Below are 21,849 nucleotides of genomic sequence, written 5' to 3'. Positions count from 1 at the left end.
ATCGGCAATTCATTGTGCGTATTTAAGCTGTTCGAAGTTGAATGTTGTAATGTAGTTTTACTCAACCTTAGAAGTAGGCTACACACAACACATGAGTGACAAGATTTCTCGCGATCGACTACAACTCACTCAGCCCGCGAACGACCGGTTGGGCCTACATTACATTACCGCTTAACAGCTACTTAGTCATGTTGGTCAATCATTTCCTGGGGTGAACCAAGTCACTTAAACTCTGACACATGTAAATGAATTTAATAGCTTACATTTGACAGCTGACCTAGCCCGCCCTAGGGAAGCGTCGGACATTAGGCACGCGCCCAATGCAACCCGATTGTCCCGTTTCGGCCAACGGAGGTCGTTTTTCGTCAACCCTTCCCGGGGTCGCCGGAGGGCGGCAAAAATAGCAAACCCGTCTGGTAATTACGCACATTTTTGCCGCTACCACCTGGTAGCGTCGGTTCGCCGGCGGCGCCCCCACGGGCCGGTCAGGAATTTTTCAAAGTTTCGACGCATTTGTCTCTTTTGTCCCCGTACCCTTTTTCGCCACCAGGTGGAGGATAATTGGGGTGCATTTTGCAAGGGACAATCGGGAACAAAAGGGACTTGTGAGTTACAAGCGGAAGCTACGAGCGGATTCAATTCAGAGACGAGAAGGGATGTCGCTCACGTTCACTATGTAACCCTCTTCCCTGCACCCGAGTGTAGCTGCTTCCATCACTTGGTCCGTGGTCATGTTGCTGACCATACCCGGGCGGTGACCGTACACGCTCAGAACAAAAGCGTCGAAATAGCCGTAAAATCTTGTCCGGTTCGCCGTGCAGTTGTCGCTCTTTAAAGCGTCTGCGAACGAGAAACAGAGGTTATCGAGCGTCACAGCAGGGGGACCTGCTTTTAGAATCAGAGTAAACTGCCTACTTACCCAGAAGCTCTGGAATTTTGGCTTTAGCCGCCTCTCGGCACTGGCGGAGACTCTCTGGCGACACAACTTTCGCCATCTTTGTCCGTTTCACTCTCACCTGATGGAGAGTGATTTGCTTTCGGAGGTCTTGCAGGGCCTTCCTCAGGACCCTGACGATGCCGACTATCTGCCCCTTTGACAGCCGGCAATACTGAGGCTTGGTTTCGCCAAAATATTGCATGAATTGGTACACATTCCGCAGGTTCAAATTGGCGGTCGTTACCTGCCTGTTGCCTTGGCGGAATTTGATGACAAATCTACGGAGAAAAACTATCCATGGTCATGCACACCACCCTTATCTTACGCTGATGCAGCTCTTCTAAGGCATGCTCAACTAACACCTGTGATTCTGGTGTGAGGGACTTGGTTAAATAGTAGGCAATCAGAGCTTTCCAAAAACCTTGAAGCCCAACCACCATAAACACAAGCACCTCAGAAGCTATGTCAGTCTCATTTAAGCGATCACCCATGTCCACATATCCAATCATTGTTTGAGTCTGAGGATCATGCTGAACATGTTTTTTAATGGACATGGCATCCAGCATCAGAGTGACGCATCCGAATTTCACCTCATCCTCCTGACACCGTCTCTCCAGCATGTCTAGCATCATTTTATTCAGACCAGGTCTGGCATCAAGAGAGCTCAGCCACCTTGTATAATTAAAAAGTAGACATTTATCCACGTAGCCATTTAACTACTAACCCAACCATCCCTATATTGTCTGTAGGGCTAAATGTAATTCAGTGTAAAATTAGACATCATGAAAAATACCTTTGCAGTGAACTGGGATGTGGCAGGTTAAAATACGCAGAGTATCCCTCAGGTAATGATAGGCCTTTGGACCATGGAGATGTAGCGTAAGGGCAAAATCTCTCTGGTCCGAGGTGTACTCCACGCCCTGCCTCGACAGGAGATGAACCGGAAGATCTGAAATTCAATTAGTGATTCAGAAGGTCTCCTTTTAATAGTAACTAGGAAGTCAACAAAGAACATAAAATACACAAAATCTTCTATGTAATAATTTAATTTTACCTGAGTAGCATTCAAGCTTGTCTTTTAGCTCCTCATTGATGAGATTTCTCTCTTTCAGTTCCTCCAGAAGAGCCTGGATGCGGTTGTTGGCCCTCTTGGCTTTTCTCAAGGCATTACTCTTCTCCCGCTGCAGTTTCCTCACTCTCGCTGAGGCTGTTTCAAGTTTGGCCTTTATAGCCTTAGGGGATGCAGGCAATGCATATAAGTGGTCAGTGGCCTGCCGCTTGTGCCTCAATATCCTCTCTCCAGTGGCTCCCTACATACATAAATAATAGTAATACGGAAATGAATAACTTACTTTTTAAATACTTGTTATATTTTTAATACAACAATCCATATGATGCTCTCATTAGTTTGTGACATTCCACATGCAAATACTCACAACATCAGGCATTGACAAGTCCATTGGATGGTTGTCATCTGCTGTTTTAGAAGTCATTGTGATTTTTGTTGCTTCCGACTAAAATTGGAGTAATACGGAAATGAATAACTTACTTTTTAAATACTTGTTATATTTTTAATATAACAATCCATATGATGCTCTCATTAGTTTGTGACATTCCACATGCAAATACTCACAACATCAGGCATTGACAAGTCCATTGGCTGGCTGTCATCTGCTGTAGAAGTCATTGTGCTTTTTGTTGCTTCCGACTAAAATAAACAATAAAGAAGTTTTGAATGTCTAAAAGGTGCTGTAATAAAGAAGACATTATATAACTTGCAGAAAAAAACGAATAAAGTATGACATTTAATCACATATTTATATTGATACACGTATACCCCTTAAATTATTGTTGGTCAATGAAACACATACCCTTTGAAGATGAGCTGGAAAGTTAAAAATGGTTGGCACAACACCATCTTTAAGCCGGACAATGTGCCCTGACCTGTTAAAATCCACACTCCTGAAGTGCTCACTGCAGAGCAGTGTCCTGTCATTGGCGGCAAAACAGTCCCTTCTTAGGGTAACTTCCCATTTCTTCCTCCTCTCGGTTTTTGGGAAACCTTAAGCATGTGAGATACGTACCCATATATAAATTATTGTCAACATTTTCAATCCGTATTTCATTTTCATTAAAGGTAAGGACACAAATACACACCTAAATCATAATATTTTTGGTGTGTGTGTGTTACTTAGAATAAGAATAAGATAACCACACTAAAAACAATAAAAAAGGTGTCTAGAAGAAACATTCAGTGATTGTGTAAACAAACATTTTCTAAATATATCATAATATTGTGATATCCTACTTGTGAAAGGTTATCCCACGGGTTCTCGTTTCGAGAGAACGTTTACTCCAGCATCCAATGGCTGCACAATAGTCTGGCATTGTCACTGGCAATAATCTCAATTTCCTGTCAATATCATAATGTAAGATGTTTAACGAACCAACCCGATTGGAAATCATGTGCAACTTCAGTAATATCATGTGCAAATTAAGTTATATTGAAAGAAAGATCAATGATGCCTCTGATGTTAATTGACTGAGTATTAGACTAGCCGTTATACACAATTAAACTGCACATTTCAACATGTTCAAGCATCCAGAATTATAACCACGGTAATGACATGTAAGAAACATGTAAGAAACCAAGCCATTTGTAAATCCGTCAAGATTTCAGCGAGATAAGAGTGTAAACGATTGTGTAGCTCACTGACGTTACCTTACGTACCTTACGTACCACTGATCCCTACCGGAAGCTGTACTTTCCTCAAAATGGCCTCCTCTGCGGACATCCAAAAGTCCGCCATAATCCATCTAGCCTTTTTATAGGATATCTATGGACTAGACAAGGAACAAAGATCACATAACACACAAGGGATACATACAAGGAAACGAGACAGAGCACAGACTAATCATAATTCTCCACTATCTTTTGTACGGTTCTCTGTACACCAGAGTGCCCCTTAGTGGCTGCACTATCTTGGTACTCAAAAAGTACCTTGTCCCTCTCCTCGGGGCTTAGTACCACCAGTCGTCTCCTACCTGAACCAACATGAAACAACTTACCCATATCTAATCTACAGTGCTCGAGCAGGTGTACTCTATGTTGGAAGCCTCTGACACCGGGCCAAGTTCTCTGTCGTTTGTGAATATTGGATGATGGTTTCCACTGACATTTTGAGAGCATTCAAATCTTTGGTTGTGCTGAATTAATGTTTTAACAGATGTTTTTTAAAGTTTAATTTAGCAGTTTAAAATAAACAAGGTTTGGATTCGAAGCGCATGCACATATGCCTTACCATAGGCCCCAAAACAGCGATGCGTGAGGGCATATGAAGCAGATAATGCTGCTTTGGTATGATGTTCTTTTCTTTTTGGGCTTTTATCGACAGTGGTAGAGAAGAGTGGGACAGGAAATGAGAGGAAGAAGAGGTGGGGAGTGGACAGGAGAAATGGCATCAGGTCGGAATCAAACCTGTGTCCTCCATGGGCATCCAGCCCGAATGTGGACGGGGCTACTGGTTGCGCCACAATGCCCCCCATGACATTATTTAATAAATATGGCAATATTTGCAAAAGGACAAGTGTAACTGGAGCAGGTTGAAACGTTAAACCCTTGAGAACACAACAATACCAACGCATAGGTGTGACTGCACCGGGGGTGTGAGCGAGGGAGAGTTGAGGTAGCCGTGGCTGGTGCAGGTCCGGGCTCTGACGTGACAGCTTGTTACATGCCTGACTAGGGCTTAAGCATGTAACAAACATTTAAAAACACGAATAAAACAGAATAAAAATAACCGTGCATTTATTGGCAAACGTAGGATAACTGAACTACGGCTCAAAAATAACTAACGTACAAAACAACAAAAGGCCTCGAGCACAGGCTGGCGCTCTCTCCTGGTCTCTCAAAACAGTGAGTGGCAAATAGTTCATAGTGGCGCGGGTAAGGCCCGAGACTGGTCCTTGCGGCAACGACGTGTTGCAGTGGTGGCAGACAACCCAAAAATGCGCGCCAATGGGATTCAAGCCCCAATCAGATGCGCACCAACTCACCTGCAAGACACACAAGACAAACAGAAGTACACAGACAGACCCACAGGGTCGTAACACAGCTATACAGACATAGAATATTATAAACTGATATAAGATTCTATAAGTGGACTTTGTCAGCTTTAAGTAAAATGACAAAAGGGTGGTGTTGTTATGAACAGATATAAGATTCTAAAAGTAGACCTTGTCAGCTTTAAGTAAAGTGACAAAAGGGTTATGTTGTTATGATGAACAGATATTAGATCATAATAAGATAAGAGAAGCTAAGATAAGGCATTATGAACTTACGTTAAAACAAACGAGTGCTGACAGTAAATACAACAGGATACGGATGAAAACCCTTTTATTTTTAAATCAACACTGGCTGAACATAGCCCAGAGCATTGATAGGGTGTTCAAAAAAAAGAAAGCAAGCCTGCTGTAGACAAGTTATTATTGATGTGAGATATGACATTTTAATGAACAGCCATTGGGAGCAAGTTCCCATCAGTTTTCATCTGGCTAATCTTTGCTTGGATCTCTGGTGTCAGAAGGGAACGGCACCTAGAAATAAAGGTGCTGAGTGACTCCACTCGCTCATTCCAGGTTACCGACTGAAAGACCTCTGGTGCTGCCAGATGCAATTCAGCCACAATGGCAGTCCTCGCCACCGTGTTCCGATCAACCCCTACAGCATCAAATGCTGCCTTCATGGACTTCACCTTCTTGAAGGCTTCCTGGGCGGCCACATACCTCAATATAACACCTTTGGTGTTCCTAACTAAACAAAAAGAGGCATAAGAAGAAAAAGGTACATGTTCATCTACTGAAATAGTAACTCACAACACCAATTAGAACTTGATTGTAAATTACTGCAAAGCCAACATTTCACCAAAATGTTCTTTTTTCATAGTCTACACAACAATACAGCATTTCTATTTTTAGTAACCTTGCTTGGTCTTATCACAACTTACTTCGAATAGGCTGTGTGTAGGGCTTTCGGAGTCTAGCTGCTCAAGTCGAGTTACACAATTTTTTTATCTTTTGCTTTTTTTTTTTTTTTCTCTGTGCCTCCACAAATGAATCCGACAAAGAAGACTCAAGGTCTTGGGGACTTTAAAATGAGCTCGAGATGTCACACTCTTTAAATTTTGAAAAACAATCCAGAAATATTTAGTTGCAGGAATTATCAAGGTTACATCGTATTAAATTGACCACTGCACAACGATGTTGTACGTAGGAGTTTACCTGCTTCCTTCCTAATTTTTAAAAATTGTATCTTGTATCAGGGCATCTTTCTTTGCCAGCTCATGAAAGTAGGCATCTTTCTTCGCCAGCTCCTCATGGAAGTAGGCATCTTTCTTCGCCAGCTCCTCATGGAAGTAGGCATCTTTCTTTGCCAGCTCCTCATGGAAGTGGGCATCTTTCTGTGCCAGCTCCTCCTGGAAGTAAGCATCTTTCTTCGCCAGCTCCCCAGTATTGCCAACATTGTGGTGTGCCAATCTGTACTCAATGGTTCCAAAATTAGTATTTTCCCCACTAAATTAGTATTTTTCCTTAAGTGAAATCTGTACTGCGGTAATGGGTTCCGCGTGCAAAAGTTTGATATGTACTTGTAAAAGAAACAATATTTTGGCATTCAGCCTACAAACGTAGACTTATTTGTAGTCTTTAAGATCACTTTTTGAGAAGGCGTCTTGTCTTCATCACGTGAATTTGGCTGTGTCATAGTGTATTTTGGCAAACTTTTTATAATGTGGTGGAAGTATCTCATATTTTATAAGCTTCTGTACACAAAATGCAACCCTTATAAAATCAAATCAAGGCTGAACAGGTGACCTTCTCAGTCGTCATGCCACTGGACTGGTTTTCAAAACCCATTGACAGCAGACTCTTATTCCCTTGGACTTTGGTGCTGGCTGTTTTTTGTTAAATGGAAGACATGTGTGTCTTAACATCATAGAGTCCACTGTGGGCAATGCTAAATGTGGACCGAAATACTGTATAGTGCAAAAGGCATGACTGGTAGACACAGGACTTTAACTAATATAAGTGTATTCTTTGGTTTAACTCTGGGAGAAAGTCTGTTTCCTAGGAAATGGCTTCTTCTATTTTTCCCAGCCATTTTTTTAGATTATAAAGTTTGCATGCTATATTTAAAAACTTGAAATGAGAAAAAAAATGAGAACTTGTTCGTCCACAACAGAAAGATTGTGCTAAATGAAAAGACTCAGTAAGGCGAAGTAAGAAAGGAGCTCGATTAGATGGAATACCGTGACCGCGAAAGTACTGCTCGACAACGACCACAAGAGCAGTGACAGCGGTGCTCGTGTCAGTTTTTTGCCACGGGAATAACTACAAATGCGGTCTGTTCCTACTTCAGTCTTTTGTCTGTTCATTTAGCTCACTCTTTTGACAGAAATATACCTCTATTCGAATGGAAATTCTGCGTTAACCATTCGTATTTGTATTAGAAAAATATATATCGCTCGAGTCAAGAAAGTTTTATTCTTGATCATTAGTTTAATGATTGGGGTTCCATATTACTGAGCAGTAGTTGATTAAAAAAGAAAACATCGCAGAAACGTACCCAAATATGTTGGTGACGGCCATTTGTAAAATAAGAGCAGATGCAACAAGGTAACTTTATCCATCAACGTCAAAAGTAAATAGTCTTCAAAACGATAAAACACATTCCCAATCGCCTGTGCGCACTTAAATAGATAACAATGAACCAAACTCCCCTATTGGTTTCCATGTCGCTGCAGCTATAATATCGACCAATCAGCACAAACGTATCACGTCAGTCAATTTAAACAAAAATGGCGCCCTCCGCGTTAGTAAGCAGGAGGCCAAATCATGACACATTTTTGCTTATTTCTCGAGTTACCGCAAATATTCTATTCAATAAATAATATTGCAAGTTGACCCTAAATTCGTATGAATGAGTCATTATATTCGTATCGCCGTATTTCCACCACATTTTCGTATTAGTACGGATCAATTCGTACGAGTTGGCATCACTGGCTCCCCCTGGAGGTAGACCTTATCTTTTTTGAGAACCTCAATCATCTCCTCTTTGAAATTCACCTTCTCCATCTCAGCCTCCAGCTTAATTTCAAGCATCGCAATTTCATGTATCGCTCTTGGAGCAGGTGTATCTGCAAAACAGAATTGCTGTGAAATACTATTAGAGGAACTGAAAACACCTTGTCTTGTCAACTTCCTATCGTACAATACAATACCACATATAACTATGACTAAAAGCATATCCATTTCAACAATGAACACTTATCAAGTCCAAATGTGCTAAAACAGCTTACATTTTTGACCATTTCTCTGTGAGACTGGTCATCTGTTCTACATTTTTTGCTTGGAGTCTCATATGGACTTTCATCCAAGGGGACAGTGGAGGCATCTGAGAGGAACGATGTTTCAGAACAAGAGGACACAAGAGATTTGTTGAAGTCACCTAAATAAGCAGATCATTGTCCAACGGCTATTACAAAGTAGAGCAAATGTGCATATTCTGACAATTATTTACCATCATTAACATGGACCTTGAACAAGTCTTCCCCTTTTTCCAGCAGGTCTGAAAAGATTTCCGGCTCCACTTCGGTTCCAGACGAGTCAGTATAAATTATCTTAGCCTCAGCAGTTAGGGCACATTTTGCAAAATGTTTTGTCATTAGTGGCTGTTTGACAAGTTGCAAAATCCAAATTCAATATTCATGGTTCAGTTTCAAAGCATGCTTAACCTGATTGGTGGAACTGCTGGAAATCACTCTCAAGAACCTTGACGTATTTTCTGCGATTCGCGATATTTTACTTTAACAAGTACTTTCTAAGGACAAAAAAACGAAATAAATGTATGATACTAAGCCAATTGCACCAGAACACCCACAAAATGATGGATACCAGACCGAAACCCCGCCCACAAACATTTTGGTCTGGAAATTCAGTATGGCACTGCTCCGTTGGCGAGAAATTCACAGATCCAAAATGGATCTAGCCAATCAAATTGTCAGGGCGGGCTTTATACGATGATGGACAGATGGCTTGAGTTGTATTATCGGTAGATTCGAAATCATACCAAGATGGCGGCGTCTCGGGAGCCTGTTAATGGGAAATATTTTATGTGAATTAAGATATCTACACGACTTTTTTATGTCTACATTGACTCGGTTAGTTGTGTATGTGCAACATGAATGTTGGAAAGAATTGTAGGTCTTAACTGAAGCTCTAGACCAGTGGTCCCCAACCACCGGGCCACGGCCCGGTACCGGTCCGTGAGGCATTTGTTACTGGGCCGCAAAGAAAGAATAAATAATTTATATCAATTCCGCTGTATTAATTATTAGCGTCTGAAAGGTGTTTTATTATGATAAACGCGCTGATTTTCCCGGACGTCACATTCGCCTGTGCCTCTTGTCACGTCAAGACGCTTGTCAAGTTCAAGTGATGCGTCACTCAATACATAAGCCCGCAATCTAGCAAAAACATCTTTGGAGAGCTTCTTTGCAAAGATGAAAAGGCCAACTAAGGAGTCAAAAGAGGAGCCTACGACCTTCAAAAGAGAAAGCTTCTTTTAACAGACAATACCAGGAGTCATACTTAAAATACGGGTTTATCGCAACAGGTGATTCTCACGCACCAAGTCCGCTCTGTTTAATATGTGGCGACATTCTAGCAAACGAGCCAATGAAGCCTTTAAAACTGCTTCGGCACATGGAGACCAAGCACTGATTCAGAGTTATGGTGAGTTGTATTTTTCATGCACTTAACGTTTGTTATACAATGGTGTTGGCCGCAAATTAACTCCACCTAACGTTAATGTTAGCTTTTGTGTATGAGCAGACCGGGCTTCATTCTATCAAACTCGGGTGCAATTGATTGATTCACATCAATATGAATGGATGACGTGACTAATAAGACGTGTAAAATGACACCTTGAAGCCGGTCCGTGAAAAAAATGCCTACATGAAACCGGTCCGTGGTGCAAAAAAGGTTGGGGACCCCTGCTCTAGACCATTATTGTTAATGCTTAGAACAAAAATCCATTGAAACACATAGTAGCTAGCTAGCCTTGCTGCTAATAAGTATAACGTAGGCATGCATATCTCACAAATATTGACAGCGCATACATTTTGAAAGAGAAACAGAGAAAAACAATTATTTTGTCGATCGAAAAGATGTTTTTGCCGTCTTTCGTACGGGATCTGGTAAAAGTTTAATGTATAAGATGGTCATACTACGTTGCTCTGATTGGTTCTAGGTATCTTTCCTGGTTCGTTGAAACACGCCCCATAATCACAGCTCAATGGAGCAGTACCAGACTCCTATTTTGACTAGAATTATGAGTATGATATCGTCAGGCTATCAAAATGAGCAAGGTGACTATCAGCGTGATAGTCTCACAACTGCATTACTGCAAAACAGAACTGATGCTGCTTTGCAAAAAGAACACACATATCATGCATTGTATATCCATCTCAAGGAACTTATTGTAATAACCAATTATTATGACTTTAAGCTCATGTCGATCTATTGGCAATAATCAGACACTAAAGCCTTCTTTTCAAGTTAGTATGACGTAGTAGTTATGCACACTAAAGTTACATCCGATGGTTCACTTGGCACCCTTTCTCTCGCCCTTTGGGTTCGTCTGCTCTGCCTGTGTGGGCATGATTGTGTGCAAATTGATGTGCAAATTGGTTGATTGATTGTTTGTGCGTGCAGGCTGTGTTCACGCCCGACTCACATTGTTGCGTTGATGCAACGGACGGTGGAGGAGGAGTTTGGCGCATGGGGTTCTGTTGATAACGGAGACGTTATAGTGAGATTGACAGGTCAACAAACCAATCACGTCATTAGTAAGCTTTTACCCTGTGAGTAGTAGCATGCTAACCCTAACCCATCATTAGACAGTGTGCTCAGACACCTCGCAAATCCTATGATACGTATTTCTCAGTTACAATAAAGGGGTTTTTACATTGTACAGTGTCTATTTCTCGGTAACTTTTAAAAAATCTTACCAAAAAAAAGTCAAACAACCAACTTGAAGGTACAAATACGACCATCTACGGAGTTTGGCAGCCATGGTTTTTTTTTTTGAGTTTGCCGCTCTGTAGACGTGAGCATATACGGGATATGATTGGCTAGTGCCTGTGCTGTCAGTTATGCATGAACGGCAATATGATTGGCTGACGCATGCATTGCCTGTCGAAAAGTTGAACCTTCTTCAACTCTTGTCGCGAGCAAAGCATGAAACGCAACGCACGCGAACCAAACGGAGCCACAATTCAGTTCGGCAAAGGGTGACGTCACCCCATGCAAAGTGAATGGGGATGCGTTAACGCCCGACTCACATTGTTGCGTTGATGCAACGGACGGTGGAGGAGGAGTTTGGCGCATGCGGTTCTGTTGATAACGGAGACGTTATAGTGAGATTGACAGGTCAACAAACCAATCACGTCATTAGTAAGCTTTTACCCTGTGAGTAGTAGCATGCTAACCCTAACCCATCATTAGACAGTGTGCTCAGACACCTCGCAAATCCTATGATACGTATTTCTCAGTTACAATAAAGGGGTTTTTACATTGTACAGTGTCTATTTCTCGGTAACTTTTAAAAAATCTAAACAAAAAAAAGTCAAACAACCAACTTGAAGGTACAAATACGACCATCTACGGAGTTTGGCAGCCATGTTTTTTTTTTGAGTTTGCCGCTCTGTAGACGTGAGCATATACGGGATATGATTGGCTAGTGCCTGTGCTGTCAGTTATGCATGAACGGCAATATGATTGGCTGACGCATGCATTGCCTGTCGAAAAGTTGAACCTTCTTCAACTCTTGTCGCGAGCAAAGCATGAAACGCAACGCACGCGAACCAAACGGAGCCACAATTCAGTTCGGCAAAGGATGACGTCACCCCATGCAAAGTGAATGGGGATGCGTTAACCCTGACGCATCAACGGCTTCCAACGCAACAATGTGAGTCGGGCGTGACCCTGACGCATCAACGGCTTCCAACGCAACAATGTGAGTCGGGCGTCACTCTCTCTGTTACCAGGTGCAGGTGATCAACCACCTGGGGGGGGCGTGTCCCTGGCCTTTAAAGAGCCTGCACTTCCTGGAGAGAAGGACGAGAGCAGACGTGGCTGAGCGTGCATTGGATTTTTGGATAGTTGGAACTTTGGATGTGAACTTTGAAAACGGACATTGTGTATTGTAAATTGGAACTTTGAATTGGTTATTGAAACTTTGTGTAATTTGAACTTTGTGGTTATTAAACCTTTGCGTTTTGGACATCTTTTTGGTATTTTCAGTTCTTGCAACAAGGCCAAGAGCCATCCTTGTTACAAGTGGGGGCTCGTCTAAACTGCAAACTTTGTATTTGTGGCTGGAGAAGTTTTTTGTTCGGATTCAGCAGGCAGTTTTCCAAGTTGGCGGGAGCCTGGAAACTTCCTTGGTTTTAAACTCCTTAGGTTGCATCACTTGGCGAGCATACTTTTGGTGTAGGGCTGCAACAATTACAAATAATGATCAAGGATTTTTTTTTGCCTCAAGGGTTCGTTTAGTTCATATCATGCTCTGGTGTCACCATTGCATTCAAAGATTTACGGTCTCTGTAGACAGCAGCTCCGTCAGTCTAGGTTTCAGTATGGTAGTGACCAGTTTAGTTAAGCACACAAGATTCACATACACGTAGAACAATAATGATGTAAGCACTCGAAACTTATGTCACAGTATGGTGAAATACTATTTTAGGCATTGTGTGCCTACCTTATGATAGTACGTAGTTTCATGAAGTGCAGGGTACGTTATAGTAGCGATAGCGGGCTAAGCAGAAATGTAGCTATGTTGATTCGATGTAGTAAGGATGTGTTCATCCTTATAAGTTTATATTTCGACTGTTTAATGTATTATGGATGATATCATGTTGTCTAGTGTGTCCACTATCTATTAATATTAGTTGTGTAATTGTTATCATGTAGCAATAACTCATGTTAATGTAATTCAGTGCAGTGCTCATTTGCCCAGGCTATTCTCATTGAACACACATATTGTACGATCGTATGCATTGTCATGTAATGGAAATTGATGAATTAAATGGAGATAAAGAATACTGCTTTGGTAATCGTGGGTGTTCTAACAGTCACTGCCCGAGCGATACAACCAAGCAACCTAGAACCAGCAAATACAGTTCTTTAACTCATTAACGTTAACAGTTCACCATGCGGAGCCACTTCAATGTAACGTAAATGTTGACGCTAGCTGATTTACGATTGCTAGATACTATTGACACAAGCGTAAGTTTGAATTTACGGTGTGTGAGGTTATTTGTAGACTATACTATGAGTCATAGTGATGCTAGGCATGATGTTACAGTAAGTAGCAGAGAGCGAGTACAAATGCACCAAGATCTCATGTCATGCACGTTGTTACGAACCACCTGCAGGCTCGTCGCAGAGATTGATGCACAGAGTTGCGCTAAATGTGGTATTTATTTTAGATCCGCCACAAATGCCAACAAGGCATGCACAAACAAACAAACAGAGTTTCGGAAAAAAAGACTGGGGCCAGGCAGCACGGTGAGGCCGCGCGACGGTCCAGCAGAGTCAAAGTGGCGTGGTCAGAATACACGGCGTCCTCCCGAATGCGATCTCAGCGAGTTCTGCCCAGGAGGCAATCAGGAAGGCCCTTTATAGTCCAGGCAAAATAGCGTTTTACGACAGACTAATTGTAATAGAATTTTTTTGAGCATAGATCATTTCTATGAGGTGTCCAGAACAACATACTAAAAGTCCTAAGAAATCCAAGTTGAGGAAATATGTTTAATTCTCATCAATCTGAGATGTGTGCTAATAATGCATGGTAAAAATATGCCTCAAAATTTAAATTTTTTCCTTTACTCCTATCAAAATGAAACTTTACACAATGAAAGTACCCATGAAAAGTAACATTTTTTGTATTACAAGTTTCTTTTGAAATTAATTTGAATATGCACATGAGCTCCACACTTATTGAATATGTCCATAGGCAGAAACACCATTCATATGTATGACAAATACATCAGCCAAATCTTCATCCTATCATCCTACTGCCAATGGGAGATGGCAATGTTGCTTTTAGACTGGCCTCTAACCTGAAAACTGCCTGGCTTGGTAGTACCTGCCAGGGGTATGGTGTTTCTGACTATGCAATCAGGACATATTCAATAAGTGTGACGCTCATGTGCATACTCAAATTCATTTCAAAAGAAACTTGTAATACAAAAAAAGTTACTTTTTATGTATACTTTTACTATGTAAAGTTTTACTGTGGTAGGAGTAAAGGAAAAAATTAAGCCCATAGGGTGTATTTTGGGCATATTCGATTAGTGTATAGCTCATTTGCATATTCAAATTCATTTTCAAAGAAACTTGTAATACAAAAAATGTAAATGTTCATGGGTACTTTCATTGTGTAAAGTTTTATTTTGATAGGAGTAAAGGAAAAAAATATTTTTTTGAGGTGTATTTTTGCCATGCATTATTAGCACACATCTCAGATTGATGAGAATTAAACATATTTCCTCAACTTGGATTTCTTAGGACTTTTAGTATGTTGTTCTGGACACCTCATAGAAATTATCTATGCTGAAAAAAATTCTATTACAATTAATTCCATTTTTGGCTCCAAAATGGGCTATTTTGCCTGGACTATTATACCTCGTGTTGGCCACCGGCAACCTAGATTGCCCAGGTGAGAAAAAAGGGCGTGACAAAACAGGGCATCACACTGAAATAATATAATTCACCACCAGGGTGGGCCAAACTGTCTGGGGAAAATAACTCATAAAAGGACAGGTTCGTAACACCCTCCCACCGAAATGGTGGCTCTAGCCACCACAAAACAAATCCAGATCTACCCTGGAGCTAAACTTTACAAAGCCAATTATTATTTTTTTTAAATTACGCTAGGTTAGATTCACCGTGTGATCTAACTCCCACGATTTCACCACCAACCACCACCACAACGTGCCCTATACTCACCACAATTCATTTTTTTTCAGTAATGTATCTCTTAAACTAATGGGCCCGAGATAATGCATCGGCCAGGACATTATCTGACCCACACACATGCCTGATGTCAAGGTGGTAAGGTTGCAGAATAATGCTCCAGCGCATCAAGCGTTGGTTTGAGTTGCGCATTCGATTGAGGAAACGCAACGGGTCATGATCACTGTAGACGGTGATCGGATGGACAGAGGATCCTAGATAAACCTCGAACTGCTGGATTGCGAGAACGAGACTGAGAGCTTCTTTTACGATCGTAGAGTACTGCCGCTGGTGTTGGTTAAACTTTCGAGAGAAATAGCAAACAGGGTGCTCTACATTATCAGGACCGCGTTGGAGAAGGACAGCTCCCGCGCCAACGTCACTCGCATCGACAGCCAGATGAAACGGTGTGTTGAAATCAGGGCCGACAAAACGGGAGCGGAGACCAGTAGACTTTTCACAGCCTCGAACGAACCCTGGCATTTCTCTGTCCACTCAAAAGGGACTTTTGGGCTCAGGAGATCAGTGAGAGGAGATACAACAGAGGAAAAGTTCCTGCAGAAGTTTCGGTAGTAGCCCACCATTCCTAAGAATCGTCTGAGACCACGTCTATCAACGGGAAGGGGGAACGTTAAGATTGCCTCTACTTTCGCCTGAACGGGACGCACTTCTCCGCCACCCACTACGTGACCTAAGTAGGTGATTTTCGCTTTGGCGAATTCGCATTTAGCAAGGTTTAGCGTGAGGTTGGCGTCACTCAACCGGCGGAAAAGTTCGCGCATCTGATCAATGTGCCGCTGCCAAGTTTGACTGTATATAACTATATCATCCAAAAACGCTTCACAATCAGACATGCCATTCAGAACTATATTTACCAGCCGTTGGAAGGAAGCTGGTGCGTTTCGCATCCCGAAAGCCATAACGCGATAATTTAGGAATGCATCAGGGGTGACAAATGCGGAAATCTCCTGTGCGCGAGGAGTTAACGGCACCTGCCAGTAGCCCTTCAACATGTCAAACTTACTGACATATACCCTGTAAGCAAAATTACGTCCCCTCGACGTCCTGTAATGGTCTCTCTGAACGTTCTAAAAATGTGAATGTGTATGGTTCCCTTGACAACTCAAGGACGTTTTGCACGACGTTCCAAGACCGTCCCGAGGACGTTGCGGTGACAACTGGGAAACGTTTTCTATAGGTCCTGGGGACGTTATGCAGGACGTTGCAAGCACCTCCCGAGGGCATTGTGGTTACGTCTGGGGAACGTGTTTCTATAGGTCCTGGGGACGTTCTGCAAGAAGTTGCAAGAACGTCCTGAGGGCATTGTGGTGACTTCTGGGAAACGTGTTTTAGACGCATAGACATATATATGTCTATGTTTTAGACGTCCTGGGGACGTTATTCAAGGACGCACCGCGGACGTAGCAGGCACGACCGTTTTTGCTGAGCTAAATTAAGAAAATAAAATAATAAAAGATCGCTGAGCCGTCATTTTGCTTACAGGGCGCACACACACAAGTTCAAGTTTATTTATATTATACATTTCATATGATATGCATAGACACACACACAGACACACACGGTTACAAACTTGATTGCAGGCATGGGAATTGAACCGTAAACCTTCCTATTACTAGACCTCTTCTCTACCCACTGTACTAACACTGTCTGATTACTATTGTGTCACTTTAACACATTTATCACAGTGTGAGACAGCCAACAAACTTAGTCATTTTTTTCCCGAGGGTTTGAGGAAAAGCATATTGTAGCGATCTCAGTCACTACGCATTGAGGGTTTTCCTTAATGATTCCTTTTTTAATTAACATCCATGGCAGGTCACGGACGTGCGGGCAGGGAGGCAGAATAACTAGCCAAACTAAGAATGATGAAATAAAATAAATATGAATGCTTCTCTACTGATCTGTGCTATAAATGTAATGCCTGCATGATTCCAATACAATGCATACATAGGAAGGTGTACCAAGTGTCTAGCTTTAACATTGAGCTTTCCGCAGGCCTTCAAAGATGCTGCAACAGAACGTATACTAGAGCTTACCGGTCAAATTGTCTGATTGGAATTTCTTAAAAATCCCGTCTCGCAAACACGATCTGGATTTGACAACAATCCTAATATTTAGGCCTATAAAGCAAACGTGCACTGCCCTTATTATGTTTTAAAGGAACAGGCTAATCTGCCGTTAGAAAGTTATTTAACAACACGCATGCTGCATTTTAAATAAAGCGCAATCCCTCGGTTTCAAACGAGGAGCGAACTGAGTGACAAGGATCCAACATGGCCAAGCAGACTAGTCTTAAAAGCTTTTTTTCAGAGGCCAAACACAATTGATGAGGGTAAACCTTTTGACGAGGATGAACCTGTAATACCTGTAGTGTTGAGTCTGTATTGTATTATACTGTCTATGCGTGAGCGCCCCGAAGTTCGAGCCAGAGAGTCAGAGATTTGGAAAAATTATAGCTCGCACTCGCATCATATTGAAAATTGGAGCTGTGAACTTAGTTCAACATTTTGAATTATGGACAATGAACTGAAAGTTAACTTGTAGAAAGTTAACTTTCCAAACACTGAATAGCCTACCTTAAGCCCTAGATGTTCGAACAGCTTCACCAGAGAAAAAAGCCGAAATGTCGGGCGTTTCTGTCTTTATGGAGTGACAAGTTCTCTTGGCTACAGGTGCGAGGTAATTGACAGTAAAATGTTCTTTTCCAAACACTGAATAGCCTACCTGAAGCCCTAGATGTTCGAACAGCTTCACCAGAGAAAAAAGCCGAAATGTCGGGCGTTTCTGTCTTTATGGAGTGACAAGTTCTCTTGGCTATAGGTGCGAGGTAATTGACAGTAAAATGTTCTTTTCCAAACACTGAATAGCCTACCTGAAGCCCTAGATGTTCGAACAGCTTCACCAGAGAAAAAAGCCGAAATGTCGGGCGTTTCTGTCTTTATGGAGTGACAAGTTCTCTTGGCTATAGGTGCGAGGTAATTGACAGTAAAATGTTCTTTTAGCACTGCGAAAAGGCGACACAAAGGATTCACAAGAGGGTCGTATAATTTAAGAATCTCTTCTCTCATTGAACAGAGCAATGACCATGTTGCAGCGCTCATTTTTACGCCACAGCAGGTTGAGATTAAAGGCCACTTATTGACGCTCATCAGACATTTATGTTTTTGTTTCCCATTGTGAACTAAGGAAAATAAACATGTTGCTTTCTAAACTACCTGATTATGTTATAATTTAAGCTACGCAGGCCGTCAGTTTTCTTCAATAGGAGCAGAAATAGATATTTGCCCGGCTTATCATTAAAATGTCGGGCAAATGAAAAAAAAAATTCTCTAGCGGAACCTCAGAGAAGACCATCAGAGGACGTCAAGGGGACGTTTTGGAAGGACTGAATGCGAACGTCCCGCAGAGGACCACAGGTAAAGGTTACGGGGACGTTTGTGAAGGACGTCCTGGGGACGTATGCTGAGAGACCAAATAAGAACATTCCCTAAAAGTCTGTTTTAAGGCTCATGCGAACGTCCCGCAGTGGACCACAGGTAAAGGTAATGGGGACGTTTTTGAAGGACGTCCTGGGGACGTATGCTGAGAGACCAAATAAGAACATTCCCTAAAAGTCCGTTTTAAGGCTCATGTGAACGTCGCGCAGAGGACCTGCAGGTATAGGTTATGGGGACGTTTTTACAGGACGTCCTGGGGACTTGTGCTAACAGACCAATAAGGTTCCCTAATAGTCCGTTTTAAGGCTCATGCGAACGTCACGCATGAGGACCACAGGTAAAGGTAACGGGGACGTTTTTAAATGACGTCCTGGGGACGTGTGCTGAGTGACCAAATTATAACGTTCCTTAATAGTCAGTTTTAAGGCTCATGCGAACGTCACGCAGAGGACCTGCAGGTAAAGGTTATGGGGACGTTTTTAAATGACGTCCTGGGGACATGTGCTGAGTGACCAAATTATAATGTTCCTTAATAGTCCGTTTTAAGGCTGATGCGAACGTCACACAGAGGACCTGCAGGTAAAGGTTACGGGGACGTTTTTAAATGACGTCCTGGGGACGTGTGCTGAGTGACCAAATTATAACGTTCCTTAATAGTCCGTTTTAAGGCTGATGCGAACGTCACGCAGAGGACCTGCAGGTAAAGGTTACGGGGACGTTTTTAAAGGACGTCCTGGGGACATGTGCTGATCAAATTATAACGTTCCTTAATAGTCCGTTTTAAGGCTCATGCGGACGTCGCGCAGAGGACCTGCAGGTAAAGGTTACGGGGACGTTTTTAAATGACGTCCTGGGGACGTGTGCTGAGTGACCAAATTATAACGTTCCTTAATAGTCAGTTTTAAGGCTCATGCGAACGTCACGCAGAGGACCTGCAGGTAAAGGTTATGGGGACGTTTTTAAATGACGTCCTGGGGACGTGTGCTGAGTGACCAAATTATAACGTTCCTTAATAGTCCGTTTTAAGGCTGATGCGAACGTCACGCAGAGGACCTCCAGGTAAAGGTTACGGGGACGTTTTTAAATGACGTCCTGGGGAGGAGTGCTGACAGACCAAATTATAAGGTTCTCTAAAAGTCCGATTTAAGACTCATGCGAACGTCACAGAAGGACCAAACGTAGACTTGCTACGAACGTCAAAAACGTTCTGGTAACGTCCTCTAGCGAACGTTGTGGCGGGGACCGATTGGGGACCTTGCGAATGTCCTGTTAACGTCCTGGGGACGTTCCCTGTTTGCGGGGCTGCCTCCACTTGTGTAAAAGCCATGCAGATCTGTGGAGGTGCTCCACGGCTTCATCACTTTGTTCCCTTTCTCTTCAAAAGAGATGTTTTCTATAATGAGGATTGTTTGTATGATTGTTGTTGTCCTATATAAATTGTATTTCTGCTGTTATATCCTAATCATTGTGCTCACGTGTTGATTGCCAAGGGTGGTCTGTGAGCGTATTGATGTAGAGGTTAGATCCTTCATCGCTTGGATGTAAAGGTTAGATCTCTCATCACAGGTGGTTCTGGAAGAGCAACAGGCCAATTTGACAATGTAATTCGACTCCGCCTTCTATTCCGTCACACACTATGAGCCAACGTTTGTATTTGATATACTTGTCTTGTAACTAAAGATGTCCTGTCTGTCCTGTCTTTAGCCTCCCAGGGCCTGGGATTCGCTGACTCTTCACAAGACACTTTGGTTGTTGGGTTAGAGCAGTCGTTCTCAAAGTGTGGTCCGCCAGTGCCCCGTAATGGTCCGCGATGTCATTTCTAACATACAACTCAGAACGAATCTATTAACAAGGTCATGGAGTGGTGGGTTAAGACAGCGACTATGAAAAGAAAATTAAGTGAGAAAGCCTCTGACACATACAAGGAGAAGGTGGCAACGACGAGATGGTTCAGCCTTATTTGGCATTATCCCGCCGCGGAGCTGCATTCAAACAGCGTTTTTTTCTCCCGCTGCGGAAACAACAAGATGATAACAATATTCTGTGTTGTGTGACGTTGGATAATGACATCTCTTATTTCCGAAATTATGTCTACTAGGATGTATGTATTAATTCCAGTGGGCTAGCCTGGTACTGAATTACTGCAATTGGCCGCATCGTTGTGTTTTGTGATGCATTGGCCTGTCTGAGTGTGTGATGGAAGTATGAGGCTGTGAGCGAACTATAGTTTGTAATATAACCAAGTCACGCATGGAGCAGGGTTCCAGATGCTTTGCCTTGCGCATTGTCATATCTATAACCAGCCTACCGGTATGTAATAAAAGGAGAGCCCACCCGCAAAATTCATGTGCCTTTAACAATTGTCTGGCGCCAGGTCTAGGCATGTTTTTCCAGGGATTTTCTATTTAGTTAGGTGGTCCGCGAGATTTTTTTTATTGGCTAAGTGGTCCTTGGTCTGCAAAAGTTTGAGAAACACTGGGTTAGAGGGATAGGTATTTAGTGTTCACAAGTCACTTTATTAGATAGGTTGGCACATGATAATGTATTACTTGGGACTCACTGGTGAGGGTAATGGTAATGGTGATGATGAAAGTGGTGGTGAGTGATTGTTTGGATAGCTATGGTGATTGGAATTAATTGTTTGACTGTATGTGTGTAGATTTACTGTGAGTTTGGTACGCTTCAGCTTTGTAAGGGGGAGGGTGTGACGAACCCCTTTGGGTTTGTCTGCTCTGCCTGTGTGGGCATGATTGTGTGCAAATTGGTTGATTGATTGTTTGTGCGTGCCTTTGGGTTCATCTGCTCTGCGTATTTTGTCGGTATGGTTGTGTGTGCAGGCTGTTCATTCTCTCCTTCCAGGTGCCAGTGATCACTCACCTGGGGGGGGCGTGTCCCTGACCTATAGAGAAACCTGCAATTCCTGGATTCGGGGAAGGTCGGGAGCATGAGAGAAAGAGAGCCTGCACACACAATCAACCAATTTACACACAATCATACCGACAAAATAGGCAGAGCAGACGACCCCAAAGGGGTTCGTCACACCCACGATTATAATCTCTCTCCTGAACCCCTTCGATAGGCAACATACACACGACATTTATTAAGCCTACCTTGCTCGCAAGTTAACGGTCAGATTGTGTTTATGTTAGAGAATGGGTGCAACGCAAATGTAACCGGTGGCTTGTTCACTCTGCGTTGTGTTGTGCTGACAAGCGGACACAAGACTCCGTTTTGAATATTTATTGTTCTGGAAGACAGCAGTTGACAGGGCACTGAGAATACTACCCTCTTCCTCAGAATTAAGAGACAGGGCATACAACCACACAAGCCACGAACAGCAAATACAAACTTAACAGTCTTACCTCAAAAAGTCCTTCA

At 42.5% G+C, this 21,849-nt stretch overlaps 1 pseudogene across 1 annotated transcript; it reads right to left on the bottom strand.

The window, feature by feature from the left end:
* Positions 1-640: 640 nt before the first annotated feature.
* LOC308362820 (THAP domain-containing protein 6-like) lies at positions 641-3,325 on the bottom strand (annotated as a pseudogene). Its single transcript has 6 exons — positions 3,246-3,325; positions 2,809-2,999; positions 2,374-2,451; positions 1,992-2,247; positions 920-1,192; positions 641-840 (listed from the first exon to the last, which is right to left on the bottom strand). The product of its transcript is annotated as a THAP domain-containing protein 6-like (transcript).
* Between the last annotated feature and the right edge of the window lie 18,524 nt (positions 3,326-21,849).

The sequence above is a fragment of the Sprattus sprattus genome (genome assembly GCF_963457725.1).
Source record: "Sprattus sprattus genome assembly, chromosome: 3".
Classification (NCBI taxonomy): Eukaryota; Metazoa; Chordata; class Actinopteri; order Clupeiformes; family Clupeidae; genus Sprattus; species Sprattus sprattus.
The sequence above is the reverse complement of the archived record's forward strand: the minus strand, read 5'-3'. Positions and strand labels throughout refer to the sequence as shown.